The sequence below is a fragment of the Stegodyphus dumicola genome, chromosome 7 (assembly GCF_044657685.1).
Source record: "Stegodyphus dumicola isolate Sdum_Otavi_A_Nest chromosome 7, ASM4465768v1".
In the NCBI taxonomy this organism is placed as follows: domain Eukaryota; kingdom Metazoa; phylum Arthropoda; class Arachnida; order Araneae; family Eresidae; genus Stegodyphus; species Stegodyphus dumicola.
In genome coordinates this window covers 178379799-178389057 of record NC_140774.1, presented here as the reverse complement: position 1 = coordinate 178389057, position 9259 = coordinate 178379799, and positions in this window count along the sequence as shown.

Below are 9259 nucleotides of genomic sequence, written 5' to 3'. Positions count from 1 at the left end.
ATTTTAGAAATCTTTTTTAATTATATATATATATATATACTAAAAAATTGAATATAATTATATATATGATAATCAGGAAGTATTGTAACATTTTAGTGTATTCATAATAACATTTTGGTAAAATTTGGTGCTGTTCAGCTGTGATAGCTGAAAAATTTCCTAATCTGTTAAAACAGTTTTGCAACATTTTCAACAAAGAAAAAAGAAACAAAGCTTCTCTGTGCACTGTGCTTTTAAAATTCTGACCCTGCTCTCTCTAATTTGCATTTTCTTGTCGTATGTCTGATTAAGGTCTGTACTCTTGACAGACTGAATATATGTGTACTGTGCAAAAAAAAAAAGGGGGCATAATTCTATATCTCTCATTCTACTAGGCTGATTGAAAAAATTCAAATTGCGTTTTCCATGTCACGAAAGTGCGACTTAGGATATATATTAGATTTATACAGTACAAAGTCCGAAATCCGGACTTTTTGGGACTTTGGCGATTCCGGATATTAGATCATCAGTTTTAAATCTAGTAAGATGGCATGTAGAAATTAAAAATATGAAATCGGCATTTATGATCCAAAAGGTATCAAAATTTACAAAAAAAAGCTTAATATTTATTTTTTTACCTTATTAAACATTTCTTTCAATTTAAGTTTAAGTTGCTTCATTTTTTTTGTGCTAATACGAGGGCTATCCAGAAAGTAGATTACGTTTTGGAATAAAAAAATAAACAAAGTATAGGAAACAAATTTTATTATATACAGATGAAAGCCACACTCAAATACTACTTTTCTACATAGTCACCATACAAATTAAGGCATTTATCGTAGCGATGTACGAGCTTGGAAATTCCTTCGTCGAAAAATTCGGCCGCCTGCGCCTTCAACCACTTCGTTACCTCTTCTTGCCTTCCATCTTGCACAAAACTTGTGGTAACCAAGCTTTTCGCTGATGATTTCGTGCAACAAACTTCGCGAAATTTGTGGAAAACTCAAAGAAAGTTCCGTTATTGTGAAATTTCGATTTTCACGGACTTTAACATCGACTTTTTCGAGAAGTTCGGCGGTCACTATGCTGGGTCTCCCACTTCGATCTTCGTCGTGAACATTGGTTCGGCCATTTTGAAATCTTATGACCCACTGACGCACTCCACCTTCAGTGATAATGTTGTCCCCATACACTTCACGAAGCTGCCGATAGATTTCGATCGGTTTACAGTTTTTTGCAGTCAGAAACCTTATTACTGAGCGCAGCTCGCGGGATTTTCAATTAACGCAGACATTTCAAACCGTCACAGTATCTGAACGGAGCACAGCACGAACCTCTCACTAGCACGGCTAGATGCAGACTGAGCTGCGCAACGCTCTGACCCCAAGATGGCCGCGCTAGCCCCGCCCCTAGCGGACACAGACGGAAACGTAATCTACTTCCTGGATGGCCCTCGTACTATCTTTTTAATTTTGTAGACAGACTCTTGTTTAGTTACATTGTTGAAGTCCTGTAACTGCTGTTTCGAAAATTCCAACTAACTTGTCAATCAAAATTTTCTTGTTTTCAGTAACTACTCTTCCTTTCTTCACTATTGGTGGTAGTAATTTCTGGATCTAGAACCATACTACAGATTTTGCCATTCATTAATTAATTGATGATTGAGAAGCATTGTCATCATAATGAAAAACTTCTTTTATATCATTTTCATTTATTACCTACCGCTTCTCCACATTTCTTTATAAAATCTGTTAATTGGAAAATTTCACTTTTGTTTTGCGATATCCGAAAACCTTTAAGATTCGCAGCTATCGTCATCAAATTTAAATATCCTTCACCATACATATTTGGCTATGCATTATGAGCTTGGCAACTAATGACAAGTTGTTCCGTTCAATTTTATCTTGCTTCTGTCGCACACTGAGACAATTAAGCCTGAATTGTATTAATTTAGTTATTTATTATACTTATGTCTATTTCTTGTATGTGCTTAAGGCTTACCAAAGTTCTGAATAAATAAATTCCCACATATACACTTGAGCCTTATCGAGAGCCGGCACTTGATATCTTACTGTCCCAAATCTTGATGCAGTCTCTGTGTGTCCTAAATTCTGCGACCCAGTGCATACGAGCCCTGGAGCTGTTTTGGGTTAATAACAAATCGCTTATTCAAATAGCTCTAAATGTAATCTTCAACAAAATCTATTTTTAGCATATGTAAAGAAATTTTTGGTAAATTTTTCCTCATCAACATTTTTTAGTGCATTTAACTTAACCCCTTAACTGTCCGCTGGCGTATATATACACCTTGCTCAGCTGATGCGTTAACTGTCTCGGGCGTATATATACGCCCTTCCAAAATACTATCATTTGCTTTGCGCTGCTACCCATGAAATTATTCACAAAGCTTTGGAATGCAACACTGCAATGATCTTAACAAGAGAGAGTGCAAAGGAAAAATCAAGAACAAAATCGAAGCATTCAACCAGTTCAGAAGAAATATGTTTTTTAGTCATACTGATTTCATAAAGTATAACACTGAAACCTGATATTACATTTTACTGGTCTAAAAATAAATTTATCGAAACTCCATTTTAGGGATCTTTTTTATTATAAAAACATCATTTTTATTATACTTACATCTTTTTATTATACTTTTACTCTAAACATTAAATATTGTGCATTCAATTTTTTCTTTTATTCTTTATTTTGTGAAAGTAAACAGTTTTTAGAAAGTAAAACTTGCACTTATTTTACCCGTAATACATTGCATAACTATGCGCGCCTATGTGAAAAACCGTGGCACTGGAAAATGAATCTTGTACGTTTTCCGCGACAGTTAAGGGGTTAAATCTGTAATCATCACCAAGCGTAATGTCAACATAAAAGGTTACCATATTCCTTTATTATTCAATTACTAACATAAAAAAATTGTTTAGGCATCGCTACGTGAATCATTACTCAAGTTGTCATGTGTTGATAAATATGCGATGATGAAAGGAAAGTAAAATAAATAATGATTTGCCAGTTTGGCGTCAGATCAACAATGTATCTATGTGCAATGTTTCGGTTTTAGATGTTTGCCAAGCAGATACGCAGCAATGGAGCCAAATTACTGATCATACAAATTAATGCTAAAATGATTGTTTCTTCAATAACAAGGTATTTTATTTATTTTCGAAGTGAAATTAAGAATCAGGACTCTTCAGATGTTTTATTATACGAGGAGGAGGGAATCTGCACATGCATAAAATTCAAAATGTTGGTGGTTTTGAGATCTGGATTTCGGACTTTATACTGTATATAGCTTTGTTTTAGCATAGGTATTTTGACACAAAATCTGACTTTTTCTGAAATAATATACGAATTTTTTCCCATGTTTCGATTCTATGATTCAAATTATGTCTAAATATTAAATTTTGTAATTTTTGGTGTGAAATTTAAAAATTTATCTGTCAATTTTTTTCAGCATGCGCCAAGAATAATTCACTTGGCGAATTTCGTAATTTAAAGCAACCTATTTTCCTTTACTTTTTCTTTATTGTCCACGAATGGGGGAAAAGTCATCATTCATACTTTCAAATAATTTTAACAAAGTGCATGAACAACATTTTTGTTATTATTGCTTATAATAAATATGCCAAATTTTAAAACATGCCAAAATATAAATTCTAGTATATTTTAGGAAATTTCGAATAAAAAAACTAATTTTTTGCAGATATGCTTAGAAATACATCAACTGTAAGATGATGGTAAAGATTTTATAGATTATAATTCAAAATGTTTTTCCAAAAATTTATAAAAAAATAATTTAAAAATACTAATTTTCAAAATCAATCATGAAAAATGGGGAAATTTTATTTGGAATGAACCTAAATTTCGAAATATGAAAGGAAGAATCAAATAAGTTTAATAAAAAAAAGATATATTAATAAATATATATCAAATTCAATTAAGACTGAGGAGCTAAAATTTTGAGAACGAATTTTTTAAAAACTACTCATGCGATTTTTATAAATTTGGCAGTTTGGTATGATTTTAATCATAGAATCGAAATATGGGAAAAAATTGGTATGTTATTTCAGAAAACGTTCGATTTTGTGTCAAAAAACCTATATTAAAACAATGCTATATATAAATCTAATACATATCCTAAGTCACGCTTTTGAGACATGAAAAACGCAACTTGAATTTCGTCAAACGGCCCACTAGAATCAGAGATAAAAGACTGACCCCCCTCCCTTTTTTTTGTGCATTGTGCAAGTATGAGTGAATTGTATAGTACCCTGTATTTCTACGGAAACTAAAAACTTTACCATGTCATGAGTAACCTGATGTTAATTAAAGGAAAAAAAATCCATATAAATACAGGACAGAACAATGCAGCAGATGATGGTGGGGCTTAAGGCAATGGGTAGAACAACCGGTTTTAAAAAGTGGAAGTACTTACCTTTTTATTAAATTATTTTTTAAATAATTGAATGAAAAAATAGAGTATGATCTTAATAAGAAATATTTTTGTGGTTCAGAATCATATATATATATATAATATTAATAATTAAATTCAATTGGATTATCTCCTAGGAAATAAGAAAAATTTTAATTGAAAAACTAAGTGCAAAACGTTCTAAAGGTAGTTTGTATTGTAGAAAGCAAAAATAGTAATATATATTAAATTTAATGAAAAAATTTTAAATATTAAAAACTTTAAAAATATTTTACAACAAAAATTGTTGGCAGTTATACAGAAAGATCCTAAACATTTGAAGGGGGATTAATCTCTTCCCATAAAATCACCAACAATACAATCTGACCGCTTTTCGCCTCTCATCCATTTTGTTAACAATACTGCTATGTCAAAATATAAAAAATGTAAAGTAATATAATTTTTGAATTTAAATGTATGATTTTTGGTAAATGCAAAAGGAATTCCCTGTTTCAGTGTAAGACTACATATATAGAGACAATAAATATAAACCGCAGAGCAATATGTAAAACTTAAAATACGAATCAGTAGTTACAAAGTAAAAGTTACTAATAGATACAATTATAATACGATTAAAAAAACATTTTAAATGGTCTTATCAACTCTGGATTTTTCATTGGCCAAAATTAATTTCAATTATTACTTAAAAGTGTAAAAGTCCTGCTAATATTTCAGTAGCCATTTTCCTATATGTGTGTATATATATGGATAGTATATGATGTACAAAATATCAGTATATATATATTAATTTAAAAAAGTTATTAGATTCTGATTGTAAATTACTTACAGAAAATGCTTTTGTAACGCTAATGCACTATAGATCAGAGACATTGGAATTAAAGTCACGAGATCTTGCATAAATATTATGTTTTTTAATAATTAAGAATTTGTAATTTTTTTCAAGTACAGTGTAGTTTCTTGGGACATTAGTAAATGCACAGTTTAGAATCGAGAGAAAACCCACTCGAGGTGAAATTTTTGAAAATTCTTCATAGGTACCTAAACTGTATAAGCATTACACCATACAAATTTTACATTTTTTAGCTCACAATGATTTATATTCGGACGTTATCGATCAGTTAATCAGGACTTTGCCTTTTATGTAGAATGTAGATTTGATTTTTAATTACAACTAATAATATTTGGATCATCAAAATAATTGATAATGTCAATGAAAAATACCCTGTGAGATTGCTGGCTACATACCGTTATGGTTCTTGAGCTTAATGCAGGGGTTTAATGTCTATTTTAAATATTATACAGTAGGAAACCTGGAATATGCACAGTTTAGAATTAAAGTAATGTGGATGTATCAAATTTGCAAATCTCAGATGATGAAAGATTTAGTTTTTAAAAATAAAATAAATTAAAAAAGAAAATCTGAAGGTTTTTCAGATTTTATTTTACATCAAAAAGGGCCTTTTTTTTAAAGTTGTGTTACCTTTATTTATTAAATATTATGTTCTTCGCACTTAAAATTCAATTCAACACAATATCACAAAATAGTTTTAAAAGGAGCATATCTTTAGAATTTTCGATGCACATTCTCTCGCGTTAGAGATAGAAATATTTTTTTTTACAGTGTTGCCTTTGCTCACTTTGAAACTGAGTTTGTTAATTGCAAATTTGTTAAATTTTTATAAAATATGAAATAGGTAATAAAACAAATTAGGGCTTCCAGATGCACATATTCGGGTGGAGGATTATGTTCTTCAAAATTTGATGCCTCTAGGTAACATTGTTTTTTCACAATGCGAGAAAACACATACATTCATGCAGATTTCTTCATTATTTAATTTCTTTAAATATAATGCAGGGCTCTAACATTTGGTGGAAACAATTTGAAAAGTGATACGTCATTTATAGTGATTCGACACAAAATGCCAAAACGAAGTTAATAGCCCTTCTGGCTACCTCCTTTAGGCTGATTCATTTATGACATTTTTATAAAGGGACATAATTTTTTTCACAAGGTTTGAGTTTAAAATCATCATCTTTATTACCTTTTTAAAGCAAGATGAGTGTCTTTTGGTGCTTTAAATCCAGGAGCAAATTGTTCATCCTGTAAAATATATATACAGTCAAAAATCGTTAATCCGGACTCGTCGGGACTTCGGCGATTCCGGATTATAGATCATCAGTTTAAATCTCATAAGATGGCATGTAGAAATTCTAAAAATAAAAATATGAAACCGTAATTTATGAAATAAAGAACAATTATGATCTGAAGGGTATCAAAATTTACAAAAAAGCTTAATATTTATTTGTTTACTTTATTAAACATTTCTTTTAATGTAAGTTGTTTAAGTTGCTTCGTTTTATGTGATAATACTTTCTCTTTAATTTTATAAACAGACATAATTTCTTGTTCAGTTAAAAAGTTCCGCTGTTCGAGTCCCGTAATTGCTGTGCGGAGAATACCGACTAACTTGTCAATCGAAATTTTTTCGTTTTCACTAACCTCTCTATCACCTTCTTCATGTCTTTATCCATTTTTTGCAGCAATTCCACTTTTTGTTTGATGGACATCGAAACATACTTTTGTTTTGTAGATCCTTTGGGAGCTCCAGCATCGGAAATTCTATTTGGCATAATCAAAAGTTCAAGTTTACTCTTATAAAATTGCTATTACAGTCTGCAAAAAATAATAAGGCGGATCCAGTTCGAAGATTAAGGAACAACGCAATCATCAACATTAACTGAAATTGATAATTAGATAATTTTAGGTTATACTGTCCGTTATACATAAAACGCGCATGCAAAAACGTATTCTGCGCTTGCCCACACGCATATGCGCAGTCGTAAAAGTCTTACGCGCACGTGTAAACGCCTATGCGCATGTGTCAACGCGGCGCATCCGCAGAAAGTTTTTAGCTTTGAGGTCCGGATTATGGGTGTCTGAATTAACGACTTTTGACTGTACAGGTTTTCATCTTCTTCCAAAAGAAACCACAGAATGATTGTGGTCTGGATATAGTCAGAATTCTACATATTCTGCTTTTTCAAATCTGAAATTTCCAGCTTTAGGAAATATAGGCCCATTATTTTTCTCACATTTAGTTTTAGAACAATTATATCACTCAGAAATTTTTAAAATGTAAACTTTTATACTATGCAGAGTTCAGTGAGTGATCAAACTTCTTGTATGAACAGGCTCACCAGGGGCCGAGCGGTAACATCTCTTAACACTGGTAGTTCGGTCCGGGGTTCAAATCCCCCGAACAGGCTGGCTGCATGGGCGTTTTCGAGCATTTCCCCATGTGTAACGTGTATACGAGCCAGTTTCCCTTAGAAAGTCCTCCACAAAGGCATCCCTCCACTTAGGCAGATAGCCCTCGAGGCTTTGCCATAACCACACATGTCATTTCTATATTCCATAGTTGTATTTGGGAGAGCTTTCGATCTCTATATTCGATTCAAATCACTACTTCAAATAAGTTTTAACGACTTTTATTTATACACATCTTTTATATTACAATATATACATAATTCGAGATTAATTTCAAATCAAAAGATGGGGATTATCCCCCTTCGTATCAAATTCTATCAAGAGAAAACCGAGTGAACGGCTGCTCTCTTCCAAGTTCGTTTTTCGACTCCTCGTTGCCACTGGCAGAAGAGAAATTTTCGCTCATTTCGCGTTCGAGTTGTAACAACACACACACACAAAACATCTCAAAATAAAAGTGAATTGATCTATATATGAGATACACGGGAGTTAAATCTACAATAATGCAGTAAGAAACTGCTTTTCGAACTTCAGAAATTAAATTATTTCTTGATTTTGCTATTCATTAAATTTAATAAATTCATTGTATATCCTGTGCGATAAATAATTTACCTGCCCACTACTTGAGTTAGTAAATTTTTGCAAAAAGTTTTTGAATTTTGCTAGATGATGAATAATACAACTTAATATTTTTTTCTGTAGCCAGGAAATAACTACTCTTTAATTTCCCAAGAATTTCACTGTAAATGTCATTCACTCTTGTAAAATGGTTCAGCAATAAATTATATTCTAAATCATTTGCTGTTGAATGCGTATCAATACGTTCAACAACAGGTGATCTCTTTTGTACAGAAAACATTTATGTTATATGGCATCGAAAAGTGTCTTGTTTTCTTAAGCTGCTAGATAAAATTCTCTGATCACTACTAAATTCAGTTGAAAATTTTGCCTGAGCATGTGCAAATAGTTTTCCATACATAATAATAAATTGGCGCATTCCTGAATATATCAATCACAAATGGAATTCTTTAGTGCCATTTGCTTTCACACAATAGAAATTTGACTTCTAAAAACTTCTATAATAGGTTCGGTTTATGTTTAAAGATTTTAGTCCTCTACGAAAGCATCCCTCTCCTCAGGTAGATAGTCCTCAAGTTCTTTGCCATAATCAAATAAGCCAAGCTAAGGCCATCAGACAAGTTCAGTGGCCACAATGCATATCACTGAAAAACCCAGTCATCTTTATTTTTTACCATACTGATAATTTATTTTGTTGATCCGATTCCTCTTCGTTATTATCTAGTTCTTCAATGATAATATCTATATCATTAGTTTGTTGATCTTTCAATTTCATTTTCAGATCGCTAATCAGTTTCAGCTGCTAATCACTTCTATCTGGTTTATTTTTTTTTTTTTTTTTCAGCTTGCTCTTCTGACTGAATTATAATTTTTTTTAATGAGTTTATTTGCGGTTGTGCATACACTATTCCCCCCTCCCCGCAGGCACCGTTTGCAAATCTTCTTTTCATAGTTAATATCTAATTAAATTACATTAATAAATAAAG